Below are 22,801 nucleotides of genomic sequence, written 5' to 3'. Positions count from 1 at the left end.
CAAATGAACTTTATGGTGGACAAAAACCGTGTGCGTGGGTTTTCTCGGGTTCTCTTGTTTTCTCCCACTTTCTTCGTTCCACTATTTTATTTCTAATCATCACTGTCTCCGTAACCTACCCGGTATAATTTGGGACGTTAAGTTGGAAGGTTTCATTTCAGTTCAATTAAATCAACAGTGTTCCACCAATAAACTAACATGTACTTATATCACAATATTAATCTTAGTACAAAACACCTGATCACTTCTGTGAATCTTTTCTGATCAAATCGATATGTTTGTTTCCACATGCTATTGATTTCCTCAACTCTCGGAATAGTATATGCACCTTTTGAAAGCCTTTGTGCCACGCTTACATGACCAGAGGCTTGCCTTATTCACAACACGAATGTATATAGTTTCATGTAATCTGCAGTCTAATATCCAGTCCAGAATACAGCACTTTACTTCTGACAAAACAAAGGTTTCATAGTTACATTTACAAATGGTTTCTTTGATGTAACTACGTATGACGAAAGAGAAAAGTTCAATTCCATTAACTTAGCATTCCTGCACTAATGGCAAATGTTTGTTATACTATTTAGTCGCCAGACAAAAATCAATATACAATATTTTTCCTCTACAACTTCCGCATAAGTGGACTGATTTTTGTAGTACTTGCCTCATATTATATATTTAGTTCGTTGTTATTGACAGATCAAACTGTATTGTGATTATATTTAGTTGTGGTTAGTACTGTGTAATGCATTACCGTAAATGAATTAATGTAGCTGTAATCTACATGTTTAACACATACTTATATAACTCGCTAATATATATGATATTCCTACTCGTTGACTAAGACAGTGTGAAAGGTAAGGGAATATAATCGTTCTTTATTTTATTTAAGAATAAGGATTATTTGGTGGTTAAACAGTAGGCCACAATGAATGTCGAAACTGAAATTAAGGATATATATATATATATATATATATATATATATATATATATATATATATATATATTACAATTAGGATTTAATTTCTGATAGATTCTATATTATGAGACGATCAAATTTCTTCTTAAAATTCGATAATACGTATATTGATATATTCAGTGAATTTTTGGCAGAAAAGGTGCGAATACTCACCATGGATATGTTATTGTGAACTTTCGAGTGGATAAGCTGTTAGCGTACGTGCCTTTGGCCTGGAAGACCCGAGTTCGATTAGACCAGGACAAGGAGTGAGTTCATGTGGTTCGAATTCCACGTTAAGCTATAGGTCCAAGTCTCATGTAGCCTCATCGCTGAAAGGGATGCTAAACTAAAAATCAATCAAACCAGTATGTTATAATGACAATTTCCACACTTTCAACACGTCAGGTATGTCGTTTTTCTTTCTGATATTAACGCAGAATGAGTATGTCCCCGGAGAAGCAATGAATCCACATATTAACTATTGCTAAGATTTTGAGTCCTGACATATGGGACCAGTGAAGACGCTAGAGGAGGCCAAGGTAGCAAGTGCCCCAAGTAGCATCGTCAGCCCTCGACTGCCCCGCTACAGGTTGTATTGCAATATAGGTCAAATAATCTAGAGTTCTCATTTTCGCTATATAAAACTGTGGCTGCCTCCCAAAAATGTCTTTGCCTCAGCGCTTGCCCCCTTAAGAAATTATACCTGGTATTGTCACTGTCTGAACCACATGCCTTTCCAAGGATGCTGGCCTTTTTTTTGTTACATTTTAAAATATCAAATCTGGAAATATAGAAATATAATGTATGATATATAACTAAAAATTAATTACATTTACATATAATGTTTCACATTGCAATTGGCCCTATATGGCGTATTGAAATGTGCATTGTGTAATCCATAAAATTCACAAAAGATAAAAGGTAACCGAGTAGCACCATTTCAGGTTTCGCCATTAGATTATCCATATAAGATTTTCACGTTTTTTATAAGCATCCAATTTTAAAATTTATTAAAAATGAAGTTGTAATGTGTTCTTTGATACATCCGTTACGTGACGCTGGTTGCTTAGACCAGGACAAGGATGTGTATAATGAGACTAGACATAAAACGTTATTTTTATTTTATTTTATTTTATTTATTTATTTATTTATTTTATTTTTTTTTTTTTTTGAAAAATGAGGGGGAAATAAGCAATAATATATAAATGGCGAATACTTAATTAAAAATTGTCTTTGCTCAATGATACTCATGTAGGAGCTAAAAAGAGAAATATCTTGGGTTTTATGTTCAACTAGATATTCTTGGACTCTAGAAATGAAAGCTTGTAGATAAAAATGCAAAACTTTATAATAATAATAATAAATATGCAAATAACGAAATATGTGAAATTCAACCGAACAATAATAACAGATTATATCTTTTATAGCGTTAATTAACAAATTCAGAGATTGTGAGTCTTTATCGAAAAGAGTTAAATCGACAAATTTAAAGAGAGACAGCAATTTAACAGACAGCAGCCTTACTAAAAATAATACAAAATTTACCAGTTTTCTTTTGCTTGTTTCTTCATCAGTGAAAGGAGATAATGAAATGCAAGTCACCACAATCATAGTTAATGTTATTTTACAACAGAAAATATGAAACTGAAGAATGTTCAGTGTTGCCATCCACAGAAATTACAGTGTTGCCAGAAAAACAATTTCCCTAAAATCTAAGTTAATGCAACGAGTAGAGGAACAAACTCAACTGCATTTGCTTACGCATCATATTGTTTTGGTTTCCTGTGAACTACTTTTTAAATAATGGTTGTATTTAGTTTGTAATAAACAAAATAGTTTTAACATACGGTTATTAAAACTAAATAATAATGTTAATTAAAATGTAGTTCACAAGAAACCAAAACAACATGATACGTACTCAAATGCAGTTGAGTTCGTTCCTCTACTCGCTGCATTAACTTAGATTTTAGGGAAATTGTTTTTCCGGCAACACTGTAATTTCTGTGGATGGTAACACTGAACATTTTTCAGTTTTATATTTTCTGTTGTAGAATAACATTATCTACGATTGTGGTAAGTTGCATTTCATTATCTCCTTTCACTGATGAATAATCAAGCAAAAGAAAGATGGTAAATTTTGTATTATTTTTAGTAAGGCAGCCTCTTAAAGTATAGTTTTACGATTATTAATTCTAGTTGCATTGACGTCTCAATTGATTTAACCTTCCTTGTGAATTCTCATAATATGTAAATTCAATATTTCTCTTTGTATAAAGAATATCATATGGTGAGATATTACTAATACAAAAAAAATCAAACACTCACCTACAATAGTAAACGCACAGGAATTCATTCACCTCTCTCTTTGAACTATAATCAAATATCATTCACCTCTCTCTTTGAACTATAATGAAATATTTGTTTTTAAGCCTAGAAAACAAATAGAAGTCATTGTTTACAGAATGGACTCGTAGTATTCCTTAAAAAATACATCGACTATATTATGGATATTCTTATTCTCTGGGAACTACAACCTTTTCTCAGTTTTAGACTACCTGCAAATAACTTCTCCTCTTATTCAGACGAAGGCAGCAATCTGTGACATTACAATGCTCTCAATTGGAAATGACTCGCTTACGATATGAAAGCACAATTTCGAATTCTTCATTAGAAAGGATCAAAATATATAAGATATGTTCCAAAAAGCATCGAACTTTATTTTTTCCCGCGTAAACCAATGAAGCGCGGAAGACTTCCTTTAGTGTAGATGTAGAGGGGACACTTACGCTCAGTTGTGACTTTTCCGTCCGGAGAAAACGTCAGTCGCTAGAGTTCGCCAATGAGTGAAGACGTGTAGTGTACGGTCATCGGATTTCAGGTTTTCGTAAAATGACAAGAAAATTGAACAGCAATATAGCATCAAATCTTGTCAAAAACTTGGCGATACTCAGGCGGGAAAAAAATCAATCGGATCCGTACATTAAATTTTGAACGAGAATTTGGGTATGAGGAGAGTATACGTGAACTGATTTGATTCAGGATTTCATTTCCAAACACGATATTCTTGTGTGTTATTAAGCTCTTTACTCACCCGTATGACTCCATGTGACTTTTGGTTGTTTTCCAAGCGCAAATGCCACTAAAAGGGATCCGAATTGAGTCAAGAGAAGACGTCATGCGACACGGTTGCTCACCATTCCAAAAACTGCGTTCCAGAAGTTTTTCCTACAATGGCAAGAGCGCTGAGAGAAGTGTGTGCATTACCAAAGACACTACTTTGAAGGGGATTAGTGTTTCGGATTTCCAAATCAGTAAATGTACTTTTGTCAAACAAAAGTTGGATACTTTTTGAACAGATCTTGTATAAAATTATTTTCAAAAATCATGCGAAACAGAAACAATCGCCTGCCACTTCTATTACTGAACACACAGATTCTAACAGCTCCTATTTTTAATTTAATATCACGTAATTATGCTTGGAAACTAATGGAAACATCGATGATAATAATGAGGAACGGGAGAACTGTAGGAAAACCACAAACATGGTGTTTGTCCTTGCAAAGAACATTTGGCGCAAGTTGGGACCGAACCGAGGGGGACTTATGCACGAGAGGCGAATGGTTTACTACTAATCCACTACTCCTTCTCCCTCTATTTTATGTTGTGTCCAATGACAATAATAGTCAGCAATTACAAAACAAAATATTCACTGATAAGTTAATATCGTTTTTTTAAAAAAATATTCCTTTTTCAGTCTCAAACGAAACAAATAAGGAGATCGCATCAAATGAAATTCCGAGAGGACATTTTGGAAGGGTCTAATTTACACGATAAGTATTGACAGGTCGAACTGATATTGAATTTACGTGTAAGTGATTGGAGGTGTAGTTGACCATGCCATGGTGTCACTAAGAAGATTGCAATACAAGTTCTGACATTCTTTGTGTATAATTTACAAAATCAATAAATGTTTGTACTCAGATTTAATGAATAGCCCCGTTAATGCAGTTCTTGTAATCAAAAAGTCTCGACTTATAGCATAACAAGAATTACATTTATAGTTGTTATAAAATGTTTAATTATTTAATTTTCAAGAATCTTTCCGAGAATAAGAAAAAAGGTTACTGTAGATATACCTTATATCCTATCAACATGATTTGCTTTTATACAAGTGGCGTTATTTGGTAACGGTAGTGGCAGTTGCTCTTCACTGATTTTGACAAAAATGTATACCCACGAGCAAAAGTGCATTCACACTTCCAATTTTCATATCTTGCAACATTGAACAAACAACAATACTGTTAAGGTTGGTTGGTTGAGAACTACACAAGGCGTTCTGCAAGTACACTAGTTTGTTCGAAACATGTCAATGTAGCAAACTTTAAAAAAATAGAAAAAATATCTATACCCCTCGACGAATTAAAAATCAGGTATGGATTGCTATATTCTAAGTAATCGAGAATTGTAATTCGTGAACATCAATAATCAAAAATGAACCAAAACATAATCAAATATGAATATCGAGGAATGTTTAGAATAAAATTTCAATTGGAGATATCTACACTCTCTCTTTCTTTCGGTTAACATATGCATGCCTCTTGCATCTCATCTCTAGATGGAGAATTTTGAGCAAAGAAAAGTCATCATACACTTTGCAAGAACAAATGTAAAAGCTTTAAATTGGCTTGCAGTGGATTTGAACCCAAGACTCCAGATTTTTAACATAGTGCCTACATCACCTCGGCTATTCTTTCACTACTGCTGAAGTCTCCTAACTTGAGAGTTATCATGAAATGATTATCGAAGGGTGAAAGAGCGGAGACAAAACTTTGATTTATAAAAGTAAAACAGAAATAAACACAGAAACTTTCGGTTTGCCGAATGAAGGCTTAAGTAGCAAAGTCTCAGTTAGGACTACCCTTTTGAAGAAATCTTGAGTGTGAAGCACTATTTCTTTTCTAGCATAGAAATCTTGTGTCTCTATAATTATTCAATTAATTACGATGAATTCTAACAGAAACGTCTTGTGTGGTAAAATAATACATTATTATCTGTCAAAAAGTTTCTTTGTCGTGGGTCTGTATTCTATAACCTTTCGTGGAATCTATGTTATGAAAAATCAATCCATACAATACACATCCACTTCATAATTTAATTATGTTTAACAAAGCTATTCAAGTAGCAAATATGAGTAAAATAGTTGTTTACATTTATTTTACTTTTGCAGTTGAGACAACAAGCTATAAAAAGATAAAAATCAAAACAAATTTTCATAGTTTAACACTTAACGTTAATACAACAAAATTATTAGAACTAGTCCAAGGTAATATGTTTGTTACAGAAACTTCTCCAGTGTATCGTTGGGTAAGTGGATATTGTACTTGACTACTCACTTAGCCATTATGTGTGCTGGCTTCGAATCTCCGCCACAGCTCTTTCCTGATTTCTTCTTTTCTAATGCTTGTTTAAAAAAAAGAACCACAAATAGAAGGAACACTACAATCATTTACATTTGGAACTGACCACGTGATCCTTGTGCTTCAATAATACGTCGAAAAAACATTGGTTTAGTGGCGGACATAAGTCCTGGACCAGATGATGGTGACTGCTTTGAAACCAAATGCAGAAAATGAGAATTAAATCTGTCATTTCTGTAGTTGTGTGTAGAAGAAACTAAATTGAGAATCAAAGGTTTAACAACAACTTACTTTATTAACATAAATTATGCCAAAATTATTGACTTGTGTCATCTTTAAAGAAATACTAAAGACGTTTCGAAACAAAGAAAATAACGTAGAAGTTTGTTAGCGGAGGCAAAGAATCCTAAAGTGAACACACTAAGGACGAATCTTTCAATGTGGAACGATCGTGGTTCGATGGATAAGGCGTTCGGCTCGTAGTCTGAACGTTCTCGTATCAGATCCATGGAGGACAAGCATTTCTTCTTTAGAATTTTTGGTGGCGATTGATCGGCGATGACACACCTTTTAATATCTTCAGATATTTGAATACCCGGATGTTTCAATAGTTGAACTATCAGATCTTCAGAAATAATAATAGTAATAATAATAAACTAATAATGATTATTATTATCTAGTTGAAGATTAAACGCGAAGGGCATATTGTTGCTCAGGTCATACCATTACAAGCAGAAATGTGATATCTGGCAAGAATATTTCGGTTTTGTTCAGTGTTGCCTACGAGAAGAGAAATTTCTTATCTCGTTTTTAAAACAAAACAAACAAAATCGAGATTTTACATTCGAGACGGGTCAAAGCTAACTCAAATCATCGTCTCGTTTTGGAGATGAGAATCGAGACGAGGCGAAAGTATCTTATACATTTCTCGTCTTATCTCGTAATAATGTATGCCCAGTCTTTAAATAACAATTACTCTGTAGACTGAATCTAAAACGCTATTTTGTTACTTTATTTCTGAGCTTATCGAATTATAGTATGTGTAGGTATTTTTGTATCAAAGCCTTTCTAATTACTTCTGCATATTCTAGAAGTTAGTTTATTATATACGATACTTTCCAGTAATATTCAGTTATTTTTATCAGTTATTTTCCTTAAAATGAACAGTAGAAAACTTTCTACATGAAACTTTAGTGGAACACTTTCGATTAAAACTTGGGTAGTTGAAGAGGTGTGTCCTGGAGATCCGGACCCCGTTCCCGAAATCCCGACTTATCTGTAAGTTTTACCTAATTTTAGTGCAAGTTTAAATATTTTAATTCCATTATTATTATTATTATTATTATTATTATCATTATTATTATTATTATTATTATTATTATTATTATTATTATTATTATTATTATTATTATTATTATTAATGTAGTTTTGTGAATTTAATGGTTCACCCTGTTCCAAAAAGGTTAAACGCTCTCTTTGTGATTTGTTTCAGTTGTAGCCCACTCAGCTCTGGAGCTTGTGTCCCTACAACTATCCCAGCTCTAGCTCTGTCAACATTGTGCTTGACAAACGCCCTGTGTGTAGGTTTTCTCCGGGTTCTGTTTCTTCCCACTTTCTATTTCTTTCATTCTCGTCATCAACGTCTCTTTTAGCTCAGGTGGAATAACCATGGAACATAAAATTTAAAAGCATATTTTAGGGCTCTTGTGATTTCAGTAGACCTACTTTCTATATGAAATTTGAATGGAAACCTTTCGTTTAACATTTTGCTAGTTGTAAGGACGTACGCAGGAGATATGTCCTTGTGGTCCGGACACTTCTGCCTAACACTGACAATTTTGTAACTTTTGCCTAATCTTTGGGGTGATTTTACAGATTTTAATACAATCTGTTCTCACATGGATTTTTTCTATATTTTTATTATTATTATTATTATTATTATTATTATTATTATTATTATTATTATTATTATTATTATTATTATTATTATTACTGAAGATTTCAGACCTCAATATACGTCATATTCCAATAGGATTGACTGGATTTCTGGACTGTTTCAGTGGTATACTCCTGTTCGCACAAACTTGAAAACTAACTCAGAGACTAAGTCCAAAAAGGTGAGCAAACATCCATCACAATTCCGGCAGATCTATACACAGGGAATTGCATTTTCCCTCCGTTCTTTATATAGACACCAGCTGCAAGCCTTATATGTGCCGCCAGTAGCCAAACGTTTTGAACCGCTCAGTCGTCGAAAATAACTTGTGAAACTTGAAGATCGAGAGTACGAAACTCGGTCTCAGATGTTTTTCTTTAAAATGAAGATATGATGAAATAATTAACACTTTTATCATATATGAGGGAATATTAAAGCTGTCTACTAAATTGCTATTTTGGATTCAAATCTCTGCTAAATTTGCCCTGAAGAAAGCGATAGGTACCGGAATAGTCACGATCAACAACTTTTTGTACACGGTATTTAATACAGTTTCCGGAGGTGAGGTGTTTTCAACAATTGCATACATGCAACATATATATATCAACCAACTCGTCTTTTTTGAAACATAACGATTAATGCCAACATTACTCACTTCCCGTTACCACCTTCGTTATACGATATCGTAAATACAATTTACGGGAGAGAACTGTTTCGCGCGATTGCACACACGCAACATATATGTTATCAACTCTTCTTGGCAAAAGAAAATGTTCGGTAACGGAATTATTCACTTTCGGAGAACCATCTCGGTTTGCATACATGCGACGTATATATCATTCAACTTGTCTTCACGAAAGACAGTGATCGCTAACACAATTCAAGTCATTTCCGGTTAACCACTTCGATACTGTATATATATATCACAGTTTCCGAGTTTGGGTGTTAAGACGAGTTAATTGATATTTATTTTGCATGTGTGCTATCTCTGTCAACATACAACCGTCGGAAACTCTAAAAACTGTATTAAATACTGAATACTAGAAGCAATTATACCGAAGTGACCCGATTTTATCATCAAGAACAGTTAAATTATGCATACAGTGCATGTTTGCAACCGTAGAAAAGACTTCACTTCCTGAGACTGTGTTATAAACCGTGTACCTGAAGTGGTTGACCGGAAGTAAGTAATTTTATTACCGATTGCTTTCTTTTGCCATGCCGAGTTGATTGATATATATGTTAGATATGTTCAGTCGTAGGAAATTAACCACAACGGAAAACTGTATTAGGTACCGTGTACCGGAAGTGATTCACAGAAAGTGATGAATCCTGGTACGGATTACTTTCTTTCGTTAACACGCGTGGTTGATATATATGTTGCATGTGGATAATTGGTAGAAACATCACACCCAGGAAACTGTATTATTCCGTTAATAATAATAATAAAATAATAATAATAATAATAATAATAATAATAATAATAATAATAATAATATCGCTCTATTGAAGCCAAATTGATTTAGGGAGCATTAAATTAGTGTGGTTTTCCAAATTAATATGTCTTATTATGCAGTATTATAAAACAAGAAAAGTAAGGTATTCCATTTCTTGTGATGAAAAATATTTTTATAAAATCTTCGTATATCTGACTCGAAAAACAAGACAAATCATACTCGAAACGAAAACGAGATCGAAAACGTTATAAACCTCTTGTAACTTAGTTACAATGTGCATAATGAAGTTTTTCTTGTTCAGAACACTTTTTATGGCAGTAAAATTAGTTACTATTGTGTTAATTAGGTTACATTTGATAGAACCATCTGATAAAGTAATGCCAAACCCTGTGCGTCATTGTCTGTTAGGTGAATGGTTAATGTAAGTTACTCCTACGTGTATATTCCGAACTTCGAATCAAGACCATTCTTATTGATTATTTTCTTTGAGATACGCTCATATTGTGCATTACACAAGTTCAATTTTGAAGTAATGTAGTCACAGCTAGTTTAGTTCGAAATTATTTTCAAATATGATATTTGTAATTACATACGTTTCTTTAACTTGCGATGTTTCATACTTGATATTAAATGTTACAACATTAATGCAACTCATTCCCTACGGCATATCATCATGAATGTTTGCACAACGACGAAAGTCAGGCGTTAATACAAAATTCAGTTCTTACTATAATGTTTGGATATATATTTATAAAGTTTGACTCAGAAAAAAACGTACAGTGCAACATTGACTCTTGGAGGAATTTCAAACGAATTTACTATACGTATAAGTTACCATCTCAACAATATACTGTGGGTGCTAAAACACTGAAACCATTCCAGGGAGGGAAAGGGGTTATAAGTAAAAAAAAAAAAGTAATAAAATACAAAAAATATTGGTGTCAAATTCATAGAATAGTGGCTACCAGATGGCACTCCTCACTTGTTTGTAGCCTTGCATAAATGGAAAATTGTTTTAAAAGTATATTTAACATTCAAGTATGATTGTTTAAAAAAGAAAGTTTGTCCTTCAACATTATGTTTTATAATTATTTTCTACTGTATTTCTTATTTATAATAACATATTTTCTATATATATTGTATTCTATGTCAAACGTTTCTTAATTACATTTTACTTGTTACATTTGATAGGAGATTATGACAATTCAGAGCAGCAGGCACATACACAGAATGCAGGTCTTGGCAATTTGGGTTGGGTGGCTTGAGTATGGACTAATATACTTTTCCAATATGGGTTTTAAACGTACCGTCAGAATTTTGGTGAACAGTTTCAAATCGGTAGGCAGTAAAGTGATGGGTCTGTACTGCTGTACAGTCTGGAAATTGGCGGATTTCAGGATGAATATTGTGATTCCAACGTTACTGCGGATGGGGCCTCCCGTTAAATATGTATTAAACAACTTGACTAGGGTATCTGAAAGAAAGGTTCAGTATTGTTTATAGAACGCGTACGGCAGACCTTCATATCTTGGCGCGCCCTTTCGTTTTGTTGCCTGGAGGGTCATCCATATTTCCTGAGAAGTTATGGGGCGCATGAGATGACGACCCTCTTCCTGCGTAATCATTTTCAGAATAAGCCACAGAAGCTGAGTTGTAACATTGGTGTCAGAAGGTAGGGGTTGAACAAATTTATAGTAATACTCTCGGAAAACGTTTAGGATCTGAATCGAATCACTAGTGATATCACCATTCGGGAGACGGAAAGATACTATTGTATACTGTTTCCGTCGGTGCAACAGACGTGCAACTTCGTAAATAGTGACAGTTTCCTGGGCAAGCCTATAATATGTGGTCTCATTAATAAAAGAAGGCATGAGTGTGGGAGCCTGAAAATTTTGTAGTCGTAGTTTGAGCTGTTGCACGGTGCGTTTATTCTGTAGTGAGGGGGCCGCGCACCATGCCTGACGAAATGGCTCATAGAGGAATTCAAACATCAACTGCCGATCTTGTCGTGATTCGCATCCTTTGCCTTGGAAGAACCGAGCAATCTTAGGTTTAAGAAATGTCACCCACCAAGAGGCGATATCTGGAAAATATTGTTGCATCCGTTCCCAATAGGAATATTGTTTTGACAGTTCCTTCCGATAACCGTCGTGTTGAAGTAAGGATGTATTTAACTTCTAGTATCCTCTCCTGCTAAGGGCAGGCAAGGGTTGATCTGTTTTTATGTAGAGCTTGATGAGTGAAAGATGGTATAATAGTCTGTACGCCAATATTAGTGTGAAACAAGTCAGGAGTGACATATATTTTGTCAATCCTACTTTTCGAATGTGAAGTACAATGGGTATAGATCCTCGGTGAATTGGAAACAATGACTACATCCCTTAAGTGATAAGCCCGCAAAAATTCCAAAAATGCGGGACACGGGGTGGGCGGAATTGAATCTGCGCTGGTTTCAGTGGTATTCCAATCGGCCATGATTACCATACGAGAAATATGAGGAGGCAGGAATTGTGACAAACTTTGGCCATTAAATTCAGCCCGTTCCTTCTTAGCTGTATAGCCAGAAGGAAAATATAGTCCGACGACCAGGTGTCCCTGTATGACACAATGAATAATACGTCCGTCAGGGGAGAGAGTAAGATTGGTATGACCCAATCCTTTTCTGATAAACATCCCTACTCCAGTTGTGGGTCCTAAATTAGCAAACAGATCATAGTCCAGCATAATGTGAAATGAATCATGTATAAGTTCCTGCACACAAATTATATCCGGTTTATGTGAGAAATTGTTTTAAATATGCTTTTTTATCGTCACTACTTGCGCGATTTAATTTTATCGTGAGAAAAGATAAAGAGTTTATCACAGTCTTATAGAGGAAAATTTCGTAGTATAGCACTTCTGTGTAATGTCGAGATCTACGTAAGTTTGTTCTACTAAAATTTATTATGAGTCTTAAAACTAAAATGGAAGCAAAAAATAACTTACAAAATCCATGATAAATGTTTATGAATAGGCTAAGCGCTGCAGTTAAAATAAAACAAATACGTCGATGGTAGATTTAAACACAACTAACACTCAAGGATTTCCCGGTTGTAGAAGTGATAGCTAACGCTAATCCACGATGCACACTTGCACTATTAGAATCGGAGGGCACTTGTATTGTACACACGTGACGTAGAGAAAGTACTAAAACAAAACAAAACTACTTGGGGTGGTTTCGTATCCATTGACCTTGAAGACCAATACTTTATGTATCTGTGTCGAACACCTGTTTTGGGCGAGTACGTGTCTCATGCTGGAGAAAATCGTTTTGAAGGGATTCAAGATTCTCTCCCTGTGTCTCTTGCGGGACCTCTCTATCCTCAACTGGTGATGGGTTGGGTTCAACCTCCATGGTGTGAGGTGATATACTGCTCAACTCGTATGCCGGAGGCCCCCGATATAGTCGATAAAGGCACTCATTTACTGGGAAGTTGGGTATTTTCCTTCGCTTTCTCAGTCGACTTTATTGTAAGTGGAGGGAACTCCTTTGGGTCTGGTACCGAGGGTCGATGCTCAAGATCATCTTCTTGGTCACCAGATTTCTTCGAAATGACCGGTGGGGCTAATTTGTAGAATGTCATAGGAGTCACTTTTCCGAGTTCTGTCATGCGAGGAATTGACGGGGAAGTGGTCGGGATTACACTCGCTCCCCCCGGGTGTTGAGCCCCCCGTTTCAGTACACAGTTCGCTACTGTGTGGGTAGAGTCCTGGCAGTGAGAACATGTAATCGGTTGTCCACTGTATGATACTCCTACTTTAAAACCATGGACTAGAATTCGGGATGGCACATGAGATGTCAGTTTAATATGTACATGGCGAGTTCCAGTTTTAATACCAGGTGGATAAGGAGGGACCCATTCCTGATCTTCTATTTTAATCACTGAACCATATGCACTAAGAGCCTCACTCAATAAGTTATTCGGTGCCTCGATAGAGAACTCAAACACACGAAGGAGGGTAGTCGGATCTGCGGCGGAAATGATTCGAACTAAACTCACTTCCTTATTTGAATGAGTAAATAGGACCTCACTAGGGGTCTGAGCTCAAAGTCATCGTATTCTTGTTGCGTTTTGAATTTTAGAAGGATACAAAAATTTTCACTATTTAACTGCTTGGCACTGATGTGATTAAAAATACCTGGGAAAGTGGAGTTCATCCAATGGTGGATTTCCAGGGGGACTGGTCGAACTGCACGAAACTTCTTGTCAAATTCCAGTTTAAATTGAAGATCTTTTCTATATTCCATATTCACTTTTGCACTGATACACCGACACTACGCCGACACGGCAATAATTTAGAGTACGGAGTACAACTAGTAATTCAGTAGAATTGCTTCGGTATAGAAATGAAAGCAACGAAATACACCTAACATATATATGGTCCACTATACTATAGGCTATAGTACACTGCGTGAGCACCAGAGCACCCGTGTTTTCTCGACGGCGGCTTGTTGCGAACTGCGAGAACACTCGGCTACAAACGGCCACCACTCAACCACGATCACTACGCTGTAAACGATCCGTCTTTAGTTTCGTTACGTTAGGTTTCTTTGCCATCGCTTGCAAAGTTGTATGTTATATTTCTTCATTTCAGAACGTCTTTCGTATTTCTTTTATGATGATATAAGTGAATAATCTTCGGCAAAGTTTATATTAATAACTTGAGTTGTTCTTAAACCTTTGGTTCACAATTTATTTTCTTCTACACACGAAACTACAGATATGACATTTAATTCTCATATTTTGCACTTGCTTTCAAAGCAGTCACCATTAAGTGGTAAAGCAATTTTTCCGTCAGGATTCATGAATTTTGTAACAAAACACGTCAAGAAACGAGTTAAATGAAGGATGGAAGAGTTGATGTCAAAGTTGAGTACTGTAAGCTAATGAAAAGCATGTAATAACGTCTCGTGTATGAAAATAATGTTAGCTATTTTTAATTCACTAACTGGTATTAGATTTGGTTCAAGCTTGAAGATCTGGAATGCACAAACTCAGTGTAGCTAAAAGAAAAACGCAACAAGAATGGACGAGACTCGAAGGTAGGACCACCAGCAGAAGAATCCCGTTTACTAACCCCTCATCTAACAAGCCAACACGTTTTAGAAGTTATAAATTTGCATGCAAATGATACCATTATACGTTTGTGCAATCATTGTTTTGCTCTTTTTCTCTTCAAAAACGTAACACGTATACGACGATTCGTTTCGTTTTCCATTAGAGCCTTGAAAGACATGATTTGGGTTTGAGTATAGGATCTTTCATCTCCTTTAAAAAACAGTTCTAACAAATACAACTCAATTCACACAGCAGTAAAAAAACTCGTACTGCCTTAGAAAATATTCCTAAAAGGACGAAACTGTATCATGCACCCGGCGTAACTAACGGGAGTGTGCTGAGGGAGTCCTACAGCGAAAAGGGTCCCACTGAAGTTTCGTAATTCCACTTTGGAGGTTTTTATATAATTCCACACTTTTTCCTCAATGTCTAAAATGCAACTACTTTAGCCTTAGATGAAAAAGAAGATGTGAAGGAGCTATAGACTGTGAAGTCTGCTGAAAAGATTTATCACGTCCTTGCAGCAACAACTTTAAGTTTTCGAACAGTAATGAAGAACAAGATTGATTGAAAGTTTACCTTAGAATGAAATAGCTAAAGATCTAATCTTATATAACTCTCATTGATAGTAACGTTTCGTATTTATTTAGATGCCCATTCTTTTATAACTTTACCTATGGTGCATGGGGTCCTTGGTTCGATCCCCGCTCACGCCGAATGAACTTTATTATGGACAAACACAGTGTGCATGAGTTTTCTCGGGTTTCTCCCGTTTCTTCCCACTTCTTCATTCCACGATTTCATTCATTTCTCAGCATCAATGTCACCATTAGCGTCATCGGTATAATCGTGGGACGTAAAACTTAAAAATTTCATTTCATTTTACTTTTATAACTGTATCTCACTTTTCCTGTGACGAGAGCAACATCTAAACGAGCATTCAGCGAATTAAATCACTAAAACCTATATTCATAGCACAATTGTGCAGATGAAGTTGAGCTCCTTAGCAATTTTTACCATGGAAAGCAAAAAAGGCATTACATTGATATCGAAAAGGTAGTTAACGAATTAATATCCGAAAAAGATCACCTGTACACTTATTTTTCAAATGGTAATTTATGCTTATACTTACGTTGGTTTAAATTTCTCCATAGTTATGGGGCGAGACACCCACCCTATCAAGAGGAGCAGATCAAATGTATAAGACGTCAAATACGAACGATATTAGTGTCGAATTCATGTGCAAAGATAAATAGTGACAATGTGGATACTGCGTAAGTCCAAATCAAGCCTTGGTTGGCATAGACTTGACAATGGGAGAGTGACAGGCAAAAAGAATCGAAAATATCCTATATTTGTGTCGAATAGATAGTTTTCGGAATCACTGAGATAAAAGGTAATATTTCAGATGTGTATATGTCCAAGGTTGACCCTATTGGCATGAGGTCATAGGGGGAACCAGTGAATACTTCAGAACAGTTTCTTTTTAGTGCGTTTCAATACACTGCGGGTGAAAAGTGATAATGCACAAATACTGATATCACACCCGGAACTATCGGAGATATAACTTCTGGGGAAACATTACTAATTGCTCGCACTCTTAAAAATTTTCACTGCTTGAAGGAGCGTAGACAAGGCTTTTTGAGGGCATGTTTTACTAAAATGTCTATCATCGTCTCTAAATTAGATATAATTCAGAAAAGAAGTGATTTCGTGGGTCAGGAGCTCTGGATTGCCAAGACCTGCATTCTGGGTATGTGCCTGCTGCTCTGAATTGTCATAATCTCCTCTCAAATGTAACAACTAAAATGTAATTAAGAAACGTTTGACATAGAATACAATATATATAGAAAATATGTTATTATAAATAAGAAATACAGTAGAAAATAATTATAAAACATAATGTTGAAGGACAAGCTTTCTTTTTTAAACAATCATACTTGAATGTTAAATATACTTTTAAACAATTTTCCATTTATGCAAGGCTACAAACAAGTGAGGTGTGCCATCTGGTAGCCACTATTCTATGAATTTGACACCAATATTTTTTGTATTTTATTACTTTTTTTTACTTATAACCCCTTTCCCTCCCTGGAATGGTTTCAGTGTCTTAGCACCCACAGTATATTGTTGAGATGGTAACTTATACGTATAGTAAATTCGTCTGAAATTGCTCCAAGAGTCAATGTTGCACTGTACGTTTTTTTCCGAGTCAAACTTTATAAATATATGTCCAAACATTATAGTAAAGAGAGGAGATAGGACAACCGGTGCAAGATATTATGAAGCGGTTGGATCGATTTGAGAATCTTCTTCTGGAATATTTGCAAACCATTCGAATGGACAGAAAATTACAGTGTATGACCTTGTGTAACCGAATGGATGAAGCAAGAGCGAGCTTCAGAGTAGAGAAAAACAGCAAACCTAATCAATCCAAAGAAGAAACAAATTCTGATAATACAGAAAGCGGACACAAGGAATATGAGGAAACCGAAAAGCTAGTTGATGTACAAAGAGAAAATAATCTGAAAGACGGAAGCATTGATAGTTGTGGATTGGCACCAACAGACACAAACGACCAATCTACACCCAGTTATAATGACGAAAGGACAGAAAATAATGTGTATGTGAGAGTACAAAATTCGAAAATGAAAGTTAAAATAGGAATGTTATATGAAGAAAGTGTAGAAAAAATTACAGAACTAAAAATTGAAGTTACTCAGAATGTGGAGAAAATGGGCAATCATGAGAAGATTGAGTCCGATGTAAAATCTAAACCGACGGATAAGCTGATAGTAATTGAAGATGAATGTATTTTTCGAGAAGATGGATTTCCGTTAAAAGAAAACGATCATCGAAAGCATTATGAAGACAAACACACTAGATATGGCGAAAAGATAAGGAATCAAAGATTTGAAGTTAAAGAATATGATAATCGAAGGAGGTGTAAAGAGTCAAATTCTGAAGAAATTGAACGCCCAAGAGGAAGAAAAGTTTTGAAAATGAAGAAAATGATATATCGAATCGATGACAATAAAATATTTGATGGCAGTGGGAAGATTCTGAAAGACAGAGGAATAGGAGAGACTGAGAGTTGGGAAAACTCGCCTAAAAGCAAAGGAGAAGAAAATAATTAGAAGTTATAACAAGACCATATGTGAATACCGAGTGGATCGTAGATACCGAGTGATATATAACATCAGATGGAAACAGAGGTTATGGAGAAGGAAAGAGAATACAAAACAAGAAAGGACGAATTTGATACGTCCGAAAAAGAGGAATATAAATGGAGAATACAATGCATCAAATGACAACCAACAAGATGTAACTGTGATTATGAAGGGAAGAATCGATTTCCAGAAAAAGAAAGAGAATGAAACGAACTGGAAAAGGAGTAGAAGAAAGTCAATGAAACCAAAAGAGAAGATAGAATGGAAGCATCTGAGAAGAAAAACCAAAACGAAAGAAAGAAAAAGATGTGATTGCAAACATCGGAAGTGGAAACCTCAGATAATAAATAAGTGGAGGATATATAAGAACCTAGATTTGCTGAAGTGGTTACACTGGAAATACAAATATACCAGAGAAGATTAATCAAACTGCTGACATACTCAGTAATACTAATCTTATTGATGCGTTCTGTAGTTCAGGAATTTAGATTGTTGGTTAAATAAGCGATAGGCAGATTAAACATTTACTTAACAACCTGTTCCTTTATTTACCGTAGATCTCCTATTCTTTCCTGCATTTCAGTATTACCCAAAATCCAAACATAATATGGTCCTCTGGTTAGTTGGTACCACATTATTATATGTTCATCGTTCCATGCCCTGGAATGATAAATGCTTATATTTTGACTTTTAACAACGGGAACGCCGCAAATATTTTTCAGTCGATCTAGAGAGATAGTCTTTCAGTGTCTTTTTTCAAGCGGCTCTGTCCCACCTATCGGGAAGGACCGAGAGGCAATGAGTTGTGCTTGTGAACATTTTCCTTGTTATGATCCATAACCATCATCATCGTACAGACGAGTAGGTTCGCTCAGAGCCACATCTTGGAAAAGCTTCCCAATGGTCGGTCCTAGATTACACCTATATTGTATCCATGTAATTTTCCTGTGTAATATTAGTGACAGTATAATAAATACTAAAGTGGTCAAGGCACTGGATCAGTAATCTGGAGGTTCATGGTTCGAATCCGCGTCGGGCCCTTTTTTGCTTTAGGATTTTTGATGGCGATTGATCGACGATGACACACGTTTTATTATATTCAGATATTTGAATACTCGGATGTTTCAATACTTGAACTATCAAATCTTCAGAGATAATAATAGTAATAAAAATACTTAATATTATCTCGTAGAAGATTAAAAGATAGGAGCTAATATCGCTTAGGTCATACCTTTACAAGCAGAAACGTGACCTTTGCCAAGAATATTTCTGTTTTGTTTAATGTTGCCTACGAGAAGAGAAATTTCTCATCTTGTTTCTAAAACAAACAAAACAAACAGCTAAAACTCGACTCGACTCGAAACTCGAAGCAAATTCGAGTCGAGTTTCGAGTCAAGTCAAAGGTAATTTTCTCAAGTCGGGTTTCGAGCCAAGGCACTGTTTTAAGGTCGAGTTTCGAGTCGAGTTTCATAAACAGCTCGCTCGTTTAGCTCGTTTTAACTCGTTTTGAAATCATGGCCTGATTAGACTGGAAAACGAAAGTCATAAGAAATGTAAGCAGTAATATGGAACGTTTTTAGTGTTGCTCAGAAGATGGGACACTGCTCGCATCTTGTCTCGTCTCGATTAACAAGACGACTATGGATTTTTAAACGAGACAACCTCAAATATAAGCACCAATGTAAACACCGGTATATACTGTAGTCCTTACCACCAAGGCTGAGACCTACACGATGTAACTTTTGAGCCGAAGGAGAAGCCCAACCCAGGTAGTGATGTTAACTGGCTCAGTTCGATTCAACTGAGGAGCAGCTCAAGACGGCTCGGTTGAGATGAGACACCGACTCGGATCAGGTGAGCCATCGGCTCGAGCCGGCTCGGTTGGGTGAGCTGTTGGCTCGGTTCGATAGTGAATAACCTGTGAGCCGAGACGTTGAGAACCCGATCCGAGCATTTTGAACATGTTTTGCCGACGCAGTCTAACCTTTAACGATTTTTGGTTCGAGCCTGCATACTTGCTCCTCCGGAACTGAAACCCAGAACTTGCCTCCTTGACTTCACCTTTTCCGAGGTCAGCTGCCAACTAGTTTTTAGAATTCAGATACAACGACGCCTATCATTCATGTTTATACACGCTGGTGTTATAATAATAATAATAATAATAATAATAATAATAATAATAATAATAATAATAATAATAATAATAATAATAATAATAATAATAATAATAATAAGTTGTAGTAATAGTAAGTATCATTGATAATAATTATATTGTCTATGTAGGATACTTGAAGAAAGTACTTGAAACTACACACAGCATTTGGCTCGATTTGGCTCGACTCGACTCGAAACTCGAGTTGAGTTGGAGGAAATTTTTCGAGCCGAGTTCTCGAAAATTACATGAAATGAAATCTTTGAGTTTTACGTCCCACGATTAGGCTAAAGGAGACGGTGATGATGAGTAATGAATCAAATGGTGGAATGAATAAAGTGGGAGGAAACGGGAGAACCCCGAGAAAACCCACGCACGCGGTGTTTGTCCACCACAAAGTTCACTTGCCGGGGGCTGGGATCGAACCCGAGACCCCAGCACCAGAGGTGAACGCCCGAGTTCTCGAGTCGAGCTCAATGATGTCGGTTTCGAGTCGAGCTCAATGATGTCGGTTTCGAGTCGAGTCGAGTTTCAATGAAAACTCGCTCGAACTCGCTCGTGCACATCCCTACATTTTATGTATGTAGTGGGTATTTATGTACGGCCGAGAGAGGGAGGATGAAGGTCGTTTTTGAAATTTGTCATCAATTTTTCATCAGATTTTGGAGGTCATTCCTCCCCCTTTATGGTACATCCACAAAAAATTAGTATGTGAAGCAATGAAAGTAGTCCCCTACATGATAGTAACTTGTATATGTACTTCTGTTTATAGAGGAAGAGGGGCTCAAATTTGGCTAATTTCCATTTAGTTTCAGAACGGTTCCATATAAGTCAAGATATACTTTACTGAAGTGGACTAGAAGCATAATATTTGTTCGTATACATGATGTATGCAGCAAAAATTATTTGCATATGGACGTGGTACTCTCGTGGGGGAGGGGAGAGAATGTCTAATTCAATGAATGTTTTTCTGCGCATTTTTATATTTCCTACATAAAGCGAATTCGTTACGCAATGGCAGCACTGGCTACCATTTCTTATATTATTGTCACATGTATGTGGCCTACACATTAGCATCATTTTGTCAGCGCAAAAGCACACATTTTGCACATTTTTAGCAGCATTTTGCGGTGACTGCAAGAGTTGCCAGGACCCCGCAAAGTCAATATTTTCATATTTTTAAATGATTTTGTGTCTGTTCGTTTCTACAAATACGACGGGAATTTCACGAATGTTGCCTCGTTGGAGTCTGTGGTCTATAAGCTTTCCAACTGTGTATAAAGCATGACTCTGTGATAATTAGGAGGGTCACCAGAGCCTCGAACGTGATAGTCTACCATTTTGCTAAAATCCCTGGCGTGCGCCTAAAGGTTAATTGTGTTGTTATGCCCTAGACACTAATCATAGTTTGCTATCCATGTTGCAGATAGAGATGTATCTTTAAAACTGTTTAGTTAAAAGATGTCATTTGCTACTTGTAGGCTAGTCAGAGTATTTCTATGAGTTGTATTGTATTTGTCAGAGTATTTCTTCTAGCTTATGATGTAAGAACTGTTCATTATTATGGAAATGATAGTGATCAAAAGATACTCAAGTTCTGAATTTGTGAATTTGGATCTTAGGATAGTGTATAGTGTGTTTAACCTCAATTATTCTTGGAAATTAAGAAATGATCAAATACTTCACTTGAATTTCTGTTGGTTTAGTTCTACGTACATTGATATACAAAATTTCGTTCAGTAATTGCTGTTATAATAAGAATATAACTCTGCTAGTAATTTACTTCATGCACAAATCCTGCGGAGGATGGATTATTTGCTAGAAAATTAATTTAGCTTCTTCAATCTGATATTTTAGTTGTTTTAAACATGTCCAACCACCATTGAAAAAAAAACACGTTTAAAACAATTTGTTTAAAACGTTTAAAACAAACTGAATAAAACAACAGCCCTCGTTTAAAACATGTTTTAAACACTTCTTTTAAACATTTTGTTTTTAACATATCAACCCTGCTAAAGTGTCTACCATCATCTTTAAAATTAAATATAATTTACAGAAAAGAAGTGATTTCGTGGGTCAGGAGCTCTGGATTGCCAAGGCCTGCATTCTGTGTATGTGCCTGCTGCTCTAAATTGTCACAAGCTCCTCTTCAAATATAAGACGTAAAACGTAATTAAGAAACGTTTAACATAGAATACAATATATATAGAAAATATGTTATTATAAATAAGAAATACAGTAGAAAATAATTATAAAACATAATGAAGGACAAGCTTTCTTTTTTAAACAATCATACTTGAATGTTAAATATACTTTTAAAACAATTTTCCATTTATGCAAGGCTACAAACAAGTGAGGAGTGCCATCTGGTAGCCACTATTCTATGAATTTGACACCAATACTTTTTGTATTTTATTACTTTTCTTTTACTTATAACCCCTTTCCCTCCCTGGAATGGTTTCAGTGCCTTAGCACCCACAGTATATTGTTGAGATGGTAACTTATACGTATAGTAAATTCGTTTGAAATTCCTCCAAGAGTCAATGTTGCACTGTACGTTTTTTTCTGAGTCAAACTTTATAAATATATATCCAAACGTTATAGTAAGA

The sequence above is a fragment of the Thermobia domestica genome, chromosome 2, assembly GCF_964235325.1.
Source record: "Thermobia domestica chromosome 2, izTheDome1.hap1.1, whole genome shotgun sequence".
Lineage (NCBI taxonomy): Eukaryota > Metazoa > Arthropoda > Insecta > Zygentoma > Lepismatidae > Thermobia > Thermobia domestica.
This window is presented reverse-complemented; position numbering follows the sequence as displayed.